We start from the raw sequence: 16,330 nt of genomic DNA on the forward strand, positions 1-16,330 counted from the left end.
CTGTGGATGTGCCTGGAAACTCCTGCTTATGTGCAGCTCTGCTTCTGATAATCAGATTCAACTTTAACCCTGGTGCATGAATCTGTGTTCCTGGCTTGCCCTGGACCTACTTCAACACCACAGATTTGTATGCTGATCTAGGCTTTTAGCTGGCCCTGACTCCCACCTCTGGGTCTGTCCTGCTTGCCTCGCTCAGCTATGGTGGGACAGAGTCCCACTGGTGAAGCTCCTGTCCCGTGGGGCATGCTTTGCATCCCTTAGGGATCAGTCTGTTTTTCCAGTGCCTTAATGCCATTTTCCTTAATGCCAGTTCTTACAAAATGATCTTTATTCATACAGTCTACTTTCCCTTAGAAACCTTGAGCTTTGTAGTAATTATAGCCTCTGTGTTTTTAATTCAATAGATACTGCAAGAACGCTACACACTAATATTTTTTGACATAGATTTATATTCCCTGGCATGTTTGCAATTACCCAAATGTGTTTCCATTCTAATTTGCGTTTTGCTGTCTATGCTGCTACGTTTGGATTCTTACCAATTCTCCTTCTCAGATGGGGAGTAGCCTGGTTTCATTGATGCAGGCAATGATTATCCTTTTGTGTGTTTTTGTGTTGGTTGGTTGTTGGTTTTTCTTTGTTTTTAATAACAGCATATCAGAACTACAAACTTATCCTTGCAGCACATAACATAAATCAGAGGAAGAAAAAAAGAACATGGATGCAAAAGAGTCAAATGGGGAGGTTGGAACTAGATGCTTTCTGCAGCCCTTTCCAATCCAAGCCATTCTATTATTCTGTTACAAAAAACGAAACGGAGGAGAATTCCCCTGGCGTACACTTCTTTTACGTAAAATACTGTGTATTGAATTTGGTGAAGAAAGAAAATAGTTATGACAGAGCAGCATAGCGATCTTCACTATGTCAGGAATTCCTATGCGTTTCATCTGCTATCTATGTGGAATCAGAAAGAATGCAGAACAGATTCTTACTGTAATAAGACAATAGAATGCGGGAGTGGATTCTAGTCATAGGAACTGAATGTGAATCTGGTAGTGTTCTTCCCTGTAAGTTTTAAAACTATCCTCATATATTAAAAAAAGAAGTGAATTCTGACTATTTTTGGCAAGGTGAAGTATCAGATGTGCATTTTATATTGCATTTGCAACACCAACTCTTGGCATGTATTCGTTTCTCTTTAATCGTGCATTAAGGCAAACAATTCTTCACATCTGTGACTTAACAGCAAGGAGCTATTTCTACTACATTTGCATTAGGAACATTGACACAGCAAGGCTTAATCCTACTCTGCCTTCTGTTTACTCAACTGACCATGAACATCTTAGGAGTAGATACTGTTTATTCCTCTTTCTGGTCCTTAACAAAGAAAATGCCCGATCTGCCTTGTTTTCCAGATGTCCCGTGCGTGCAATAAAGGTGAGGGCTACACTTCAGGCCTTACTCAGGGTAAAAAGCAAATAAAAGCCACTAACACAAATGTACTTGCTAGTCTCTAAAGTGTGATTTCATGGTAAGTTTGCAGGGATCACATGGTGGTACATCACTGTACAGAGTAAAATTGGCTTCGTTTCTTGCATTAAACCTGCAAGACTTGGTGGAATGGCCAAGCAATAGAGGGAGCCTAAAACAGTGAACTGCAGTGGTCCTGATAGCTTACGTTCTTGTTCTACCTCAGAGCTAATGCTCTGATTGTCCCAGAGTAGTGACAATTACAGAATCCTTTCTGTCGCAGCCAATTTGAATATCCAGAAGACATTTTCTTGAAATAAGCAAGGAATTTTACATTAAAGTTTCAGAAGAAAATCTGATTGATTTCTTGTCAGTATGTGAATCAAGGGGAATAAAAAGCACCTTAAATCTTTTATTATTTTTCTTGTTGATTTTTTTTTTTGTTGCTGTTGCCAAAGCTATCAATGAAGAAAAGTTCAGAAGAATTAAGGTGACGTAAAATGAGTATTAAGTATCACAGTCAGAAAGTAAGCATTTCATTGAAGCCTTTGACTCTACTTGGTTTCAAGGTCTCTGTTTTGCTCAGCTGGGAGCTCAGTTTGATGGAAGACACAGAACCACACAGCTGTACTTCAGATGGGGATGGCAAAACATAGAACATCAAAAGACAAAAAAGTAATTATCAAATATTCTGCAAACGGCAATGGAAACTTACCATAGTTCGATATACTAAATGGAACTTAGTAGGGAAATGCTTTAAAATTCCATATGCCCGTGAAATTGGAGTACTATTAATATTTTGAATTCCTTTTCTCAAAAAGAACCATGAAATTTTGGCAGTTGTTGAAACCGGATGTTTAACTAAAAAGGTTAGAGATTTCTAATCCATTTGTTTTAATTCCAGTGCAGCTAATTTGCCTTTTTGCAAGTATCCTAGCAACCATTTTTTCCCCCTTCTCCAGTACGGTAAAGGTTAGGTAAGGATTCTAGAAAGATTGGCCTAAAACATAAAACAAACTGACAGAAGAACATTTCTTAAAGGCACAACTTGCTCTAATAATATTCTGACAATTCTAACATGCGTTAAGAGCATGGAGGCAAGAACCAGAGAAACAATCCCAAAATAACTTTTAACAGTTTGAAAGGCTATGCAATACTTGACTGAATAAGGGCAGAAGCTTCACAAAGGGCTACTTGAGACCTGGAGAACATTCCATGCACAGGCTCGAGGACGAGCCCTTTAGTGCAGTATTTATTCAATAAAAATTTCAAGCAAAAAAAAAGTTGTGCTGTATTCAGAAACAAAGTTCGTTCTGCTATAACAAAATATCTGCAGCCAAAATTGGGTACAACCAAATTCTTTGTTGTTTTGGAACTGACTGCTTGTGGAGTTCCAGTAAGACTGACATCAATAACACAACATTTAGACGACATTAACAAACACCGCTTCCTCGCTTCTGCCTGTGCAGGCACCATGACTCTGTCAGCTTAATTCAGGTTTCCCCAGTGTCACATGAAGCCTGAGTATATTGTACCAGACGTGCCACAGTTACCTGTGTCAACTGAAATGCTCGCTTCTGACCAGCAACAAGGTGCTAATAGTTTCTCAGTTCGGAGGTTATATTTAGAGATGTATGAATTTCTAACTACTTAAGCAAACTACGGAAGGTCTTGTATATGTCCACGTGGGATACAGATGGGACAGCCTAGAATGCATGCAGGGAGCTGTGTAATCATGTTAGTTATGCAATTATCTTTGCTATGGGATTTCTTTAATAAGAGATGTTGTTGAGCTGTAAGATACACTCAACATTGATGCATGCCCAAGAATAGCTTTTGCAAGTATTTATGCTCTTTGCTTGTTTTAAGTTGTCTTCTACTCTCCTGTTCTCCATTCTAACCTCATTTTATTCCTACATCTCTGTAAGTAAATGTTTGTTTTGGGACTAATTTTCTAAATATGCTAGGGCTGGAACTAAAATTCAGCATAACTTATTTCAAGTGTTACAAAATGATTATGTTACTTAATAGTTACACTTCTTTTACAAAAGCTCTAATGTAAAAATTGAACATTCCTGATTACTTCCCTGGTTTGCATAACAACAGAAAACCTCTTCAGTTCTTGAGATTTTAAATTTGCTCATGGGAGAAACATTTCTTGATCAGTGCATTTCAGGAGACTTACAGTGCTCTCAAAGACAGTTCTTACTCGACCTGACCAACTCCAGCCCACGGGACTGCACGACTTTTGATGGAAAAAGCCCATAACTAGCGTTTACAGGAAGAAGCCACCAGAGGGAGCCGACATTGCTGGACGCGCAGAGCCTTCGTGCCCGCACACAGAGCTGTTTTGCCATACGATACAGCACGAGTTCTGCTAAAGGCACTTCCTGTACTGTCAGCCTTTCTTTGTTACAAGTTTGCAGACTGTGACAACTTCATCAACACCCAGTTTTTTGTTAGTAAATAATTTACTAGCTGTTCCTAACTCAGCCGTTTACCCTTCTGGGCTGGTAAGCGAAATACCAATATGAAGAATCAGATACATGCTGCTGTTCCTCCAGAAATCAAACTCCTAACTCTTCCTGCAGTGCTGTTTTTGACTCTTTCACTAACAGTCAGGAGGTAGCATGAAAACCCACCTGGGAAAGACCACACTTCCAAAAACAAATTGGGAAAGCTGGTAACATGCTTTTTCTTAGCACCCTTTGGTAAAGGATAAAGCACATATAGGAGTGCTCTGATGTAGCCACAGCACAGGCTGTGAGAGGGCTTCCACCCCCTCCACCTGCAGGCTGGCAGCTGATGACAAGGTTACTCACTGAAGGGAGGTCACAGAATCACAGAATGGCAAGGGTTGAAGGGACCTCGAGGATCACGAATCTCCAATTCCCCTGCCACATGCAGGGCCACCAACCATTTAATGGTAGACCAGGCTGCCCAGGGCCCCATCCATTCTGGCCTTGAACACCTCCGGGGACAGGGCATCCACAACCTCTCTCGGCAGCCTGGTCCAAGCACGCACACACCAGAGAACCCCAGCAGAGGAGTTAACAGCAGCCATATGCAAAATTCAGCAAGGAACTGCCCCTAGTCTGTTTGCTATGATGGCTCAAATGCCACGCATTAATTCCTGCCTGGCTGAACCTGCATGAAGATGATAATGCCTTGGATGGGTTGAGTTGTTCATTTGCTTTTCCCACACCTATTTCTTTTTTCCCTAAAGAAAAATGTGTGGGTTCTTTATATATACAACAGCTTGTCTGGGCTGTGAGGGAAAGAGTAGCAGGAATCTAGTCTCCTCAGACAGAGAAGTAAATACAGGTTATATTTAATAAAGATAAGAGCAAAAGAGGCTGAACCCAAGACTTTTTTTTACATATTTCATCCACGACTTTTTTTTTTAACTACCATACTGCTAGCAGGGCTGCTTGTAGCTGCTGTGCAGCAAACTTAGTATCAAAAGTACAGAAAAAAACTCAACTGTTAAAGTTTGCACGTTGTCGATTTGGGAGAATTAAAAACAAAACCAAGAGCCCCTCCTTCCCCCAATTCCTCAGGTTAATTGGCATAATTCCAAAATCGTGATAACGGAGCACCTGAGGGGCCATGGGAGCTGATGGCCGTCTCTTTGTTATCCTAAATGCACAACACGTGTCCTCAATGGGCAGCGAAGTGATTATAAAACCCAGCGCTGCTCCCTTTGTTCCTTACTGCCTCGGGAGGGGAGCGGGTTTGTAGACAACTAGAGCCAAAAAGAAAGTACTGAAGGGGTCAATGGAAAAAGTTATACCACAAAGAAAGGCTTCAGGCACAAAGAGTCGTTTTGCTCAGCAAACCTGCGTTCAGGACCTTACCGGCAAAATAGTTACAGCCAGCAGAGCACCAGGAATGTCTTCTCCCTTGCAGCCGGGAAGCTCAAGTAAGTGCTTTCCTTGGTACGCCTTCAATATAACTAGCCTTTTTTTATCGGTCATCTCACACAACACAACCCTGACCAATATTTTCCTCGGAGTTTGCACTTTCTCTACGTTTCTCACCTCGGTTTCCCAGCAGAAAGGCGCCGCTCCTCCTGAGTCCTGCAGCGGCTGCGGAGCACCACGCGGCGGGAGCTGCGGAAGGTTCCAGGCGCTTCTGTGTGGGCGGGGGCTGTGCTGTGCGGGGCTGCACCTTCCCACAGCAAACATAGGCTCTGTGGGGTCTGCACTTGGTTTGCTGGGCTGCTGGTGGCGGCCGTCCTCGCCTTACGGTGGGATAGCGGTCACGTTTTACCTCAGAACAACTCGGTTGAGGGGCGTGGGGAGGAAAGCTGTTGTTAGTGCACAAAAAGAGATGTAAGTGGTGAAAGGTCTTCTGTTTTTCTGCACGTTTCTATGTGTGGCAAGCAGCTGTTCAGGCACGTTCATCTTGACCGGGAAATATAACTCGTATGGTCATTTTTCACCCTAATTCCACTTAATAAAGGCAAGTGGACGTTCATGGAGGTTTTATCAGTAGAACAGTGGAGGCAAATCAGGTCAGCTGGTCCAAAGAGGAGGACTAGGACCTGCAGTGCTTAATTTAGGAATTTTGATTGGTGTTCTGTGTGCAGCTTTGCAAAATAAAGGGAAGAATGGGTGCCACTTAATTATCAGTACTTACTGCTACATAATAGCTTCTGCTTGTGTTTGATTATAGTTATCATGTAATTCATCAGAATCCAAGCAAGTATCCTAGTCTGGGAGATAATAATGGCTCCTCACTCTGCAGCATTAAAACGGAAAGTGCTGAATCTCCTCGGCTGGTGTCCCATGCAGATGTCAAAGGAAGGACTGAGAGCTTTGTGCTACTGAATATGGGGTAAAGTCAGCTTCTAGGGAGACCCATTGGGTTTCACTACGTGTATGAATAATGCTAACAGATAATTATTGCAGTACTTTTAACTAATACTTGAACTCCTTGCTAAATTTAAAGTTCTAAGCACGTTAGCTGGAATTCTCCTGCTGTAAGCAGTGGGAAGCACTACTAAGGCTTGCCTATATATATAAATATATATATGTAATTTTTTTTTTTTTCCGAGAGAGAGAAATCTTTTGATCTTTGTAATGTTTTTAGAATTTGAGATTATCTGGTCTCTTAATGCACAATGCCTCTGACAGACGGTTTGGCCTGGTATGAAATGGGAGATGGTTCTCTTTGGAAAGGCCGTGCAAACATTAATTGAGATCCAAACATCAGACATGAGACAAAACCTAATGGCATTTGGATGTATAGGGCTATGATTGTTCATTTTAAGGTTCTTTAATGCACTGGAAACTGTGCTGTATATAAACAGCCAACATGGAGCCAGAGATGAGCAGAGGAACTATCAGCACACAAAGTGAACTACCTTCATTTGGAGGGTAGTAAGAAAATTACTTTTTATTGCTCATTGGCACACTTGTCTTGCAAGCAGCATACTATCTGTAGATAGTGGCAGAAGAGCAGCATCTCAGCAAATGCTGCTGACAGGCGTTATGATTTTGGTTGTTTTTGTATGGTTTCCAAAGAAGAGCAGGTTTGTACAGTCATGTTAGATATATCTGCCTGCCAATCATTTTGTCGATAGGTTTAAATGCGTTTAGTAATTTCAAGCAAGTTTAACCTTGAGGTGAGAAGCTAAAATGTTGTATTTTTGAGTTTTGCAACAGCAAATGGAGAAGTAAAGGATAGGATGTAATACATAGAGCTACACACTTTGTGTGTGTATAATTTTAAATAGCTCAAAGATGACTCTGAATCTCTGAGGTAAATGAGGGGATGGGGGATCCTATCTGTCAATATTAAAACAACAAGCCTGCTAGTGCTAAAGCTGTAGGAAGTAATTACATACAACTGTCTCAATCAGACAAAAATTAATAGACTTGTTAATTAAGTGCATAATAAACCAGAATATTTGTTATGGGAGGGTGGCCAATAATGTTATTATTTAATATGGTTTTATGGAGTGGATGAGGTGATAACTAGCCTCCCATCCTGTACTTCATACACTACAGCTGAAGATGCTGAAACAATAGGACTTGAAGGCTTGAAAACAGGACTGGTTGTTTTTGATTTAGAATGACATTGTTCCTCTGCTTCTATCCTAATCCTCCTTATATAGCTCTTACAGTTTAATGTAAAAATGTAAGACTTTTGTTAACTTTCCTTGGAGATATTTAAAAGACATGAATCTGGACAGTCTGCTCTGGAGGTGGCCCTGTTCGAGTTGGAGGGCATGAGAGGGAGAGTGACTGAGATGACCTCCAGAGGTCCCTTCCAAACTCAACTGTTCTGTGATAGAATTGAATTATTTCTCCCACGTAGTTGTCTTATGAGTTATATTAGCATTATTTTCGTAAGTAAGCAATTCCAGAGTATCTGACTTAAAATACTAGTATGGGTAGAACAGACAGCTGAACAATTTTTCTTCCTTTTTTTTTTTTTTTACTGCTGTGGTTAATTTTGCTTGGTATCAATATTTTATACTGAAGGAGCTCTCCCCACTTTTCATATTGCAGCAAAATGATACAACTTTAATGTGCTTGTTTGCAGTTCAGAGACAGCAGCACAGAAAGCGTGCTCAGATAGCCTCATCCACTACTCTCTAGGTCAGGCTGAGCTGCTGCTGTGAGATTGAAATGATTCTCCCCAAAAACAACTGTGTGCCCCATGTCTGGGGCTGTGCAGCAAATCCTTAGAGTTTGGGAGGCACAGACAGAGGGGAAGGGCTTGCTCCAAAAAAGACTTAGATCTAAAGCAAAATCTCAAGGACAAGGGAGGGAAATAGCTTTCTGAAAGTCCCATAGGAGGTTTATGTGTGTATCTATACCAGCAATTTATTTTGTTTGGGGGTGATATGGAACGTGAGGTAAAAATTTGGGCTGAAGTGATAAGTAGTGTCTTGGTGGTAGCATTAATGCAACATTGCTGTACTTTAAGCGGTGTTGCTCCCTGTGGAATCAAGATATTAATTACACACTGGGTGCCATTCTCAGTGCTTGACTTGTAATGTGAATTCAAGGTCCTATAGCAGTTAAGAGTTTGTTTTCTTTAGTTTAATGCCTTTTCAGTGTTACTAGAGACCTATCCTCTGGATAGCTGCTTCTCTTCCTGCTCAGAGGACAAAATGTATTTTGTTTTCTGTTCCTGTAGCAAGCTAGTCTTTTCTACCTTTATCTCAGTGATCTGGCTAGTACTTCATTCCCAACCTGTTCTTCTTGATGAGGACACAGATGATTTATAAACTAGTCTGTTTCAACAGTTATTTTTCCTTCAGCACGTTTTCTGCCTCATTTTGTACTTTCCACTGTAGCTTTGCTGTTTGGTTTCTGTGCTGATATGCACTGTCACTAGTGGATCCTTGCCCGCAGGCTTCAGAAATGCATCCAGTCTGAGAGTGACATATTGTCTTGGCTCTGGGAATGCAGAACAGACTTTTCTGGTGATATGTTCAGCTTCTAAAAATAACTACACATCAGGTAGCTAGCTTTTTTTTTTTTTTTTTCCAGGCCTATCTCTAAAACATAGCAACGTGATATACTGGCTCCCTGTAAAGCTGCGCCTTTTCTTCTTTCTAGAAAAAAGAGAGGGGAGAAAATATATTAAGATTAATATAGCTGTTACTTCTTGTTCAAGAGTAACTTTGCTGTTTAGCTTCAGCCTCTTTCCTTCAAGGTGTTAATCCTTGTGACAGATGTCTGTGAACTGCGTGGCAAATTTTTTTACTAAAATGATTGCAAATAATAGAAATCCTTCAGTCTCTTCTATAAAACAAGCTATTGACCAGTCTGGGATAATGGCATAGATGGTATGAACAATGCTAATAAGCTTTCTTTTGAGGCATTGAATGGGCGCTTTTAATTATCATCTAAAATTTCTTCTCTTTTTTTAGAGATATTTATTTGCTTTAGGCAGTGTCTTTGAGTATTTACATTATCTGTAATAATAGAAGCTTGTCACTGAACATTAAGCTTGAATATAAACAGGTGTGTTCTGTAGTTACTAGAGAAGAATTAAGGTTTAATGCTGCTTTTAAGACACTGAGATAGGATATTTCTGTAGTGCAGCTATTCGTGCCAAGGCTAAGCAATAATTCCCCTGACTTACTGAGCGTACTCTCACCAACTTTTATCACTTACTATCTTAGTGACTCACGATTTCTCAGATTCATTTAAATTAAAAAAAAAAAAGTGACTTGATTCCTAAGCTTTCCATGTTGAAAGATCAGATTATTCTAGGAGGAATACTGCAATATGTTTATTTTGTGTAGATGTATGTATCTTCTCAGTGAGGTGTGTGTATTTTAATAATATAGTAGGTAACTTACTGATTTCAAGCCTTCTCCTGCTTGGTGGTATATTTAAATTCTTTCTCAAAAGACTGCTATGTACTGCTTTGTGTTCCTGAGAAGAATTCTGTGAAAGAAAGCGTTCCTTTTCCCGATCTGTATTTAAATGCAGTCTAATCTCTAGTTGCACACTGCTCTTCACCTCTTATTTTTACTTATAGAAAATCCCTTTGTGATTTGTGGGTTCAGTTCCATCTTTGATTATGAAAACATGTTGAAGTATATGTTCATCTTTATAGTGTCAGGTCTTTCAGTGGAAAGCAAATACTAACATTTAAGTATATGTGAAGGGTCAGTAAATGCACTTAGTTCAATGGCAGAGTAGTTCTGCAACCAGATTCTGCTCTTCCTTGGTCACAGGGGGAAAGTTTCAGAAAAACAACACAAGAAAATGAAATAATTAAAGGTAAGAACTTATATATACACGCATATATATATATATATGCACATATATTTAAGGTAATTAAAGTGCTAGACAGAGAACCTGCTCACTCAAGCCTGGGTTGAGGCCAATATTGTTTGGGATTCACTGCAGCAGCTGCAGGTAAAATACTGCTCTAGAATACTAATCACATAGTATGTTAATGTTCAAAAGGATACATGTGAAATGAGATTGCACAATTGTGACAATTGGCAAGCACTTAACTAGGCTTTTGTTTATAATATCTTGTGGTTTACATCCATGTCCTTGAGGAGGTTACAACTTATTGCAGACAGGCTGATGTTACCACAGTGGATGTCTAAAGCAATCAGTGGTGGCCTGGTGTCCCTTGGTAAAACTGATGGCAGCATTACCTCCAGATGTGTTGAATGTATTGTTGGATTGAAGCTGAACAAAATCTCATATATATTTGTCTTTCTCCCACCAGTATTCACCAGTGATAGGGCATTGTCCATGCTAAGTTACACTTTAACTTGTTCAAATCGTTGTCTAAATACTGCTTCAAAAAGAAAATCTGAACGGGTCAGTCTTGTCTTCTAATGGCCTACTACTAATTTCAGCCACTGTTTGTTGGTTGCAGAGAAAATGACAGCTTAAAAAGAGCATTATGATGCTGGTTATTGCATTTTCTTTATTGCTAGCAACAGAACTTAGAAATTTTTCTGTAGTGATGTGAAACTACAGATGAATTATTAAAATTCTCTCCTGCGGTTTAACGAATGTCACAGATCTAGACTGTATTGTATTATAGATAGCCAAGGGTTCACTGTATTTCATGAAGTATTCATCATCCAAGTTACATGACTCAACTGGTTTAATATATCTCACCTAAATTTGTCCAAGCAGCTTGATTTGATATGATATCTTAGCCAGGCACTTGGAATATCTGTGTCCTAATAGCCACAGCACTTAGTGAATCCTCAGTGAACAGTTGTTACATTAAAAAGATAATCATTCCATTTTTTCCCAAGTAGAGAAAACTTTATCCACATATTGCTAAGTTTTTAGTGTGCTACATCTATCTGTAAGACTAAGAGCTACATATAAATGTAGGTTCACATTTTATTAATAAGTTTTATTATTAAGAGTTGCTGTGTATCTGAAGTAACTGTTTTGTGCTAGGATGAGTTTGGGTAACTCAGAAGCTACCAAAGAATAAGTGAATCATGTGTTTGTAATCACACATCTGTAGATATGTGGAATTAAACTACATGGCATTAAGTTACAAATGGATCAGATTATTTTTATTGTGCAAAAATGGCCACTTACTGTCCTGTGAAGAAATGAGCTTGACACATTTTGGGCTGGAGAATAACTATATGTAAAGCTTCTCAAGCTACTCAAATATGCATGATCTTGAGAGTGTTGCGAGAAATGTTTGGACTTAGAACATCCATCAAATCTTGCTCAGCATTAGCAAGATTAACTTTGCACATTTCCCAGATGAATACGAGAAATGAAATTCTTTTTTTGTTGTTTTTCAGCTGGAAAAAGCTACAAATTTCATAAGCATAAATGAAATAACTGTCATATTCTAATACTTGGCAATGCAATTTGCTTTAATTGCACAACCTGCTAGTTTTGTTTTGTTGCCTTCTTTTTAATTTTTTTAAAATAAAAATAATAGAAAATGTTTTGTTACTTGCATATATTAATGATATTATATATCCTATATGTGACCCAAGACAATTTCTCTTTGCCCTTTGTGACCCAGGCAAGCCCAAGTGCTAGGCACCCTTGATTTAATAGTTAACTGCTGATCTTGCCTCTTCCCTGTGCGTGCAAACCTGCTGCAGCTGAAGCTGCAATGCCCCTTTTCAAGCTGTGCATTTCAGAACTCTTAGCAGTCTCCAGCAGCTTTGACTGCTGACACTGTTGTGTGGAGATGTCCCTGAGGTTTCTGTGAGCCTCACTTGATTTCCATCAGGCCTTTGCACACAGTGTCTAGCTGTTGGTTACACTGGAGGGGTAGTATAGGTTATGAGGCTTCCACCTGTTAGCTGACATTCTAGTTCTGCTGCAGACTCTTTATCACTGGTCTCACTTGTTTATTTAGTCATCTACAAATTCCCTTCAGCGTTAATGTCTCATGCTGACAGTCTGGATTTCTTCTTGTCTTGACTCTTCATCTTGTGCTTCTGCCAATGTGTCAGAGTCACCACAGATACTGACATTATCAGTGCTCCACTTTTTAATGGCATTAGACAGCCTCTCATTCCCAGCAATCATTCTTATACATCTTAGTCTATACTGCTCTTCTCAATTTATACTGTCCACTTTTTGCTATTTGGCTTAACATTTTTCATTTTTGTTATGGGTTAGATAACCTGTCGGTCAGAAGGAGATTGCTATTCCTTCCAACTTGTGTGAACCCTGTCACTTGACCTAGCAAGTAGTACAAGGATTAGCATATTTGTTGTGTAACAGTTATGGACTTCCTTTGTCAAACCAAATGAAAATAAGATGCCTTATCTGGATGTAAAGCAGAAAAGATTAGTAAAGTCTGTAAAGATTAGCCTTTCAGTCAAGAAGGGGATTCCTTCAGGAATGCTTAGTGTATGTATATTAAAAAAAAAAGTATATATATCATATTTTGAATGTGATCTTGTTTTCATCTAGCAATGTTATGGTTGAGAAGTAGGACAATTCTGGCTGTTGTACCCTGGTAGGTGTAAAATACCTGTATCTTCTTTGCTTATGAGCCACAGTGTCAACTTTTTTTGTTCTGTCATTTTATAGTATTGTAACTGTTTCCTGGCAGTTCATGCTTTGTGCTTCTGGACTCCCCTTGTAATGGATTTAAAAGTACCTTAGGAAATTCCAGCTTTACTCAATCAAACACTTCTGACTTTGCTTTGCAATACAAATTCTAGGTGTGAACTTCTGGTCTGAACTTATCCCCATGTAATTTGAAATCTGTAGTAATACTACTGAAAAATATTTTCTTTTATTCCTTAGTAGTATTTCCACAATGTATGCTTGTCATAAGCAGACCAAATACGTGAGGCTACGGTAATCTGATAAGTCAGTGTATGTTAATTATGGTTTTAACATTACTTTGCAAACCAACCCTAGTACCTCCTTACTTGTCATTTGAGCTAATGTGTAGAAAAATTAAGTTTGTTTTTTGGATGTGCCAGAAGACATGGTTTTGAATACTTGGCATTTGGTCTTGCATAAATATTTAATCATTTGTTTCTGGTGCAGGATGAAGCAAGTAATATTTTCAATGTTCAGTGAGGGCAGAAGTGATAAAATATTACATGGATTAGTTATCAGAAAATGAATTTTTACTATTTGTTTTAGAACAGGAACTCCTACAGTGGGAATTGTCTGTGAGCATTCAAAATAGATCATTATATATAATCATTATTATAGAACAAAACAATCTTTTTTTCAGTTAAGGCAAGGTATGTATTCTCACCTTGAAGGTCTGAGGATGCACTTAGTTATATCTTATGGAAAGATGGTGTCAAACACATCAAGAAAAAATGAGTCTTATACAGAGTGAGGCCCCAGAGTAATTTGGTTTTTGGAGAGTTTGGTAAATTCATAATGGTCTTTATGAAAAGCCTTTGGAAAATAATTCAGGAAAACAGCCAGAGTGAAAGTAGGCTGTTTGGTTGTTGTTGTTTGTTTTTTTAACCTTTCTTCATAGATCAGTCATGTAAATGGCTGACATCTGACAATGTGTTGTAGCATAAAGCTATGAACGTGAAGCAGTGGAAACTTGGGCATTACTGCATTCTAGCTGACAGAATCCATGGATAGTAGCTGCTCAATTAAAGTTCTTATTAAGAATAAGAGTAACAGGAAATATGCAGTACTGAAAAACAAGTAGAATAACAAGTATTTGGTTGTAAAAGTGAAAACATGGCAGCAACTTGTCAGCCTGGGAATTCAGCAGGAGGTGGGGATGTTTGGGCACGGGAACTGCCTGTTCTAAAACTCTGCAGACAAAGTGCACTCCAGAAGCAGTGTACCTACCAGAAAAGTGTTTGCGAATGTTAATGACTTTTAATTGGTTTAATTGAATAGGATGTACTCTGGTCAGCGTGCAAGAGGTTGGTTTCTACTTTTACACACATTTCCGTTAGTAAACGGATGTAGCAGAATACTAGGTGGTCCATGATTGTCTGATTTGCATTGATACTTTAATCTTCCTAGGAAGTAGAAAAAGTCAAACAGTTAATTAGGGTATTCTAAGGAATATCAAGTCCTGTTCCAGCCTGATATTCAGCTTTGACAACATTGGGTTGCTGAGCCAACGGCGTGTTTTGTTGTCATACCTCTCCTGCTGAGAAACCCATTTTCTAAATAATAGCGTGACCACTCAAGTATAGAAGGGGGCTGAGGGAGGGTAGGCCACTGTTTAGAAAAGGTCTATGGCTGGAGCAGTTCTGAATAGCAGCACGTAGCAAGTAACTTCTGTATTGCTGTACATCCTGCGGGACCTGTCTGTACTGCAGTGAGAAGTTTTCAAGGGAATGGGAGTGGTATGACCTGTTTTAATGGCTGTTAACTTTTAACTTCATTGCTGCAAACCACGGATTTGAAAACAAGAATACCTTTCCATTGTGTAAAGGTGCAGTAATTGACAATGGGAAGCTTTTCACTTTCAAAATCAACGACACAAAGACAGCTATTAATTACAGATCTCAACTCTTCTTTGAAAGAACGGTCATGGAATAAATTTTGTAAGCTCCCATGGGCAGTGAGAGGTTTAACCAGATTCTCTGGAAATGGTAGTGGGTGAGTTGTGCTGAGGCTCTTCTGGTTCACCTGAATGCAGAATGCCTTGGGGGGGGGGGTGGGGAAGCTCTTCTGAGCATCCTTGCTGCTACCTCTCTCCATCATCTCTTGTTAATCAGTATTTCTCTTTGAGAAATTGGGAGTTCTCTTACTACATTTATTTTCTATTAAGTGAGATTCTTCAGTCTGAGTTTTGTTTTGATATTGAATAACATCAGAACACCTATGTAAAAATTCAGCTTCAGCCACTGAGGTGCACCTGATTTTTTGACACCAAATTTTCTGTCTGCAGAATTCCCTTGAAAGGTTTATTAGATCAGGGTATATCTGGTTGGAGCTCATAGCTAGTAATGAAAGCAGGCAAGCTTGGCTTGGTTTCTTTTTTAGCTGCCAACAGTTTGTTCATCTCTATGAATCACTCCTCACAGCAATTGGGCATACTGATTCCAAGCTTGGAACATAGTAAAATTTTAGTGCTGATGCAAACATAGTATATCAGGAAGCTCATTCTATGGAAAGCACTCATAGGAACAGTGTAGAATAGTGTAGAAAACTCGAGGATTTTTCCATATATAAATAGCTAAGTATTACATTTAGAATCTGGTGCAAACGCAGTGACTAATCTGGAATATATTGTTGTAAATTAGGTAATATTAATAAATAGCAGCAGCGTAAATGGGCGGCTCATTTTACTGTGACCACAGAATTACATCAAGTCTAGATGTAGACCTTGAATGCTGACATCCTTTCTCATTATCACAGAATGTAGAATATGTTTTGGGCTGACCTCAAGTGAAGAAATTAGTTGTTAATTTGAAACCTAACTTTCCATTTAATTTCTCCAGGATGTGGCTTTGGCCCATTTGGGGTAAGAACTTCACCTACCTGACCAAATGAAATAATGCTGTTCTAATGAAAGGCATAAATTTTAGAGCAGATTTGAGGTATTTTCTAACACTAGTAATCTGTCATGTAAAACCCACACATCAGGAAAGGTGTTGCCTTGACACCAATGTGCAAAATTATCTAACAGGTGTTTGTGCTTAAATTTGAAATTAACTTAAGCAATGAAGTTAGTTAATATGATTATGGTGATAGAGTTAAAATTGCAGGGAAAAAAGTGTAATATTTTGTTGAAACATTATTTTAATATTAAACAATGTTAAAAATGCATTAAATGTTAAATATGCTAAGTGGTAAGAAATAATAGAAATTTGATAATGCTGAATAAATAAATATGACCCAGTGAGATTTTTAAATAAAATAATTGAAAAGATGGATCAATTCCATTGCATTCACATAATCATGTCTTGGAAGAAAAA

At 38.9% G+C, this 16,330-nt stretch overlaps 1 protein-coding gene across 2 annotated transcripts in view; it reads left to right on the forward strand.

Annotated features, from left to right (window-relative positions):
• Positions 1 to 5,203: 5,203 nt before the first annotated feature.
• SLC6A11 (solute carrier family 6 member 11) overlaps positions 5,204 to 16,330 on the forward strand; it is a 104,767-nt gene continuing 93,640 nt past the window's right edge. For both annotated transcript variants that reach the window (XM_048957830.1, XM_048957831.1), the window contains exon 1: positions 5,204 to 5,389. The gene's annotated coding sequence lies outside the window, so the exon portion shown is untranslated. The remainder of the gene's footprint in view (positions 5,390 to 16,330) is intronic.

Source organism: Lagopus muta, chromosome 11, assembly GCF_023343835.1.
Source record: "Lagopus muta isolate bLagMut1 chromosome 11, bLagMut1 primary, whole genome shotgun sequence".
In the NCBI taxonomy this organism is placed as follows: domain Eukaryota; kingdom Metazoa; phylum Chordata; class Aves; order Galliformes; family Phasianidae; genus Lagopus; species Lagopus muta.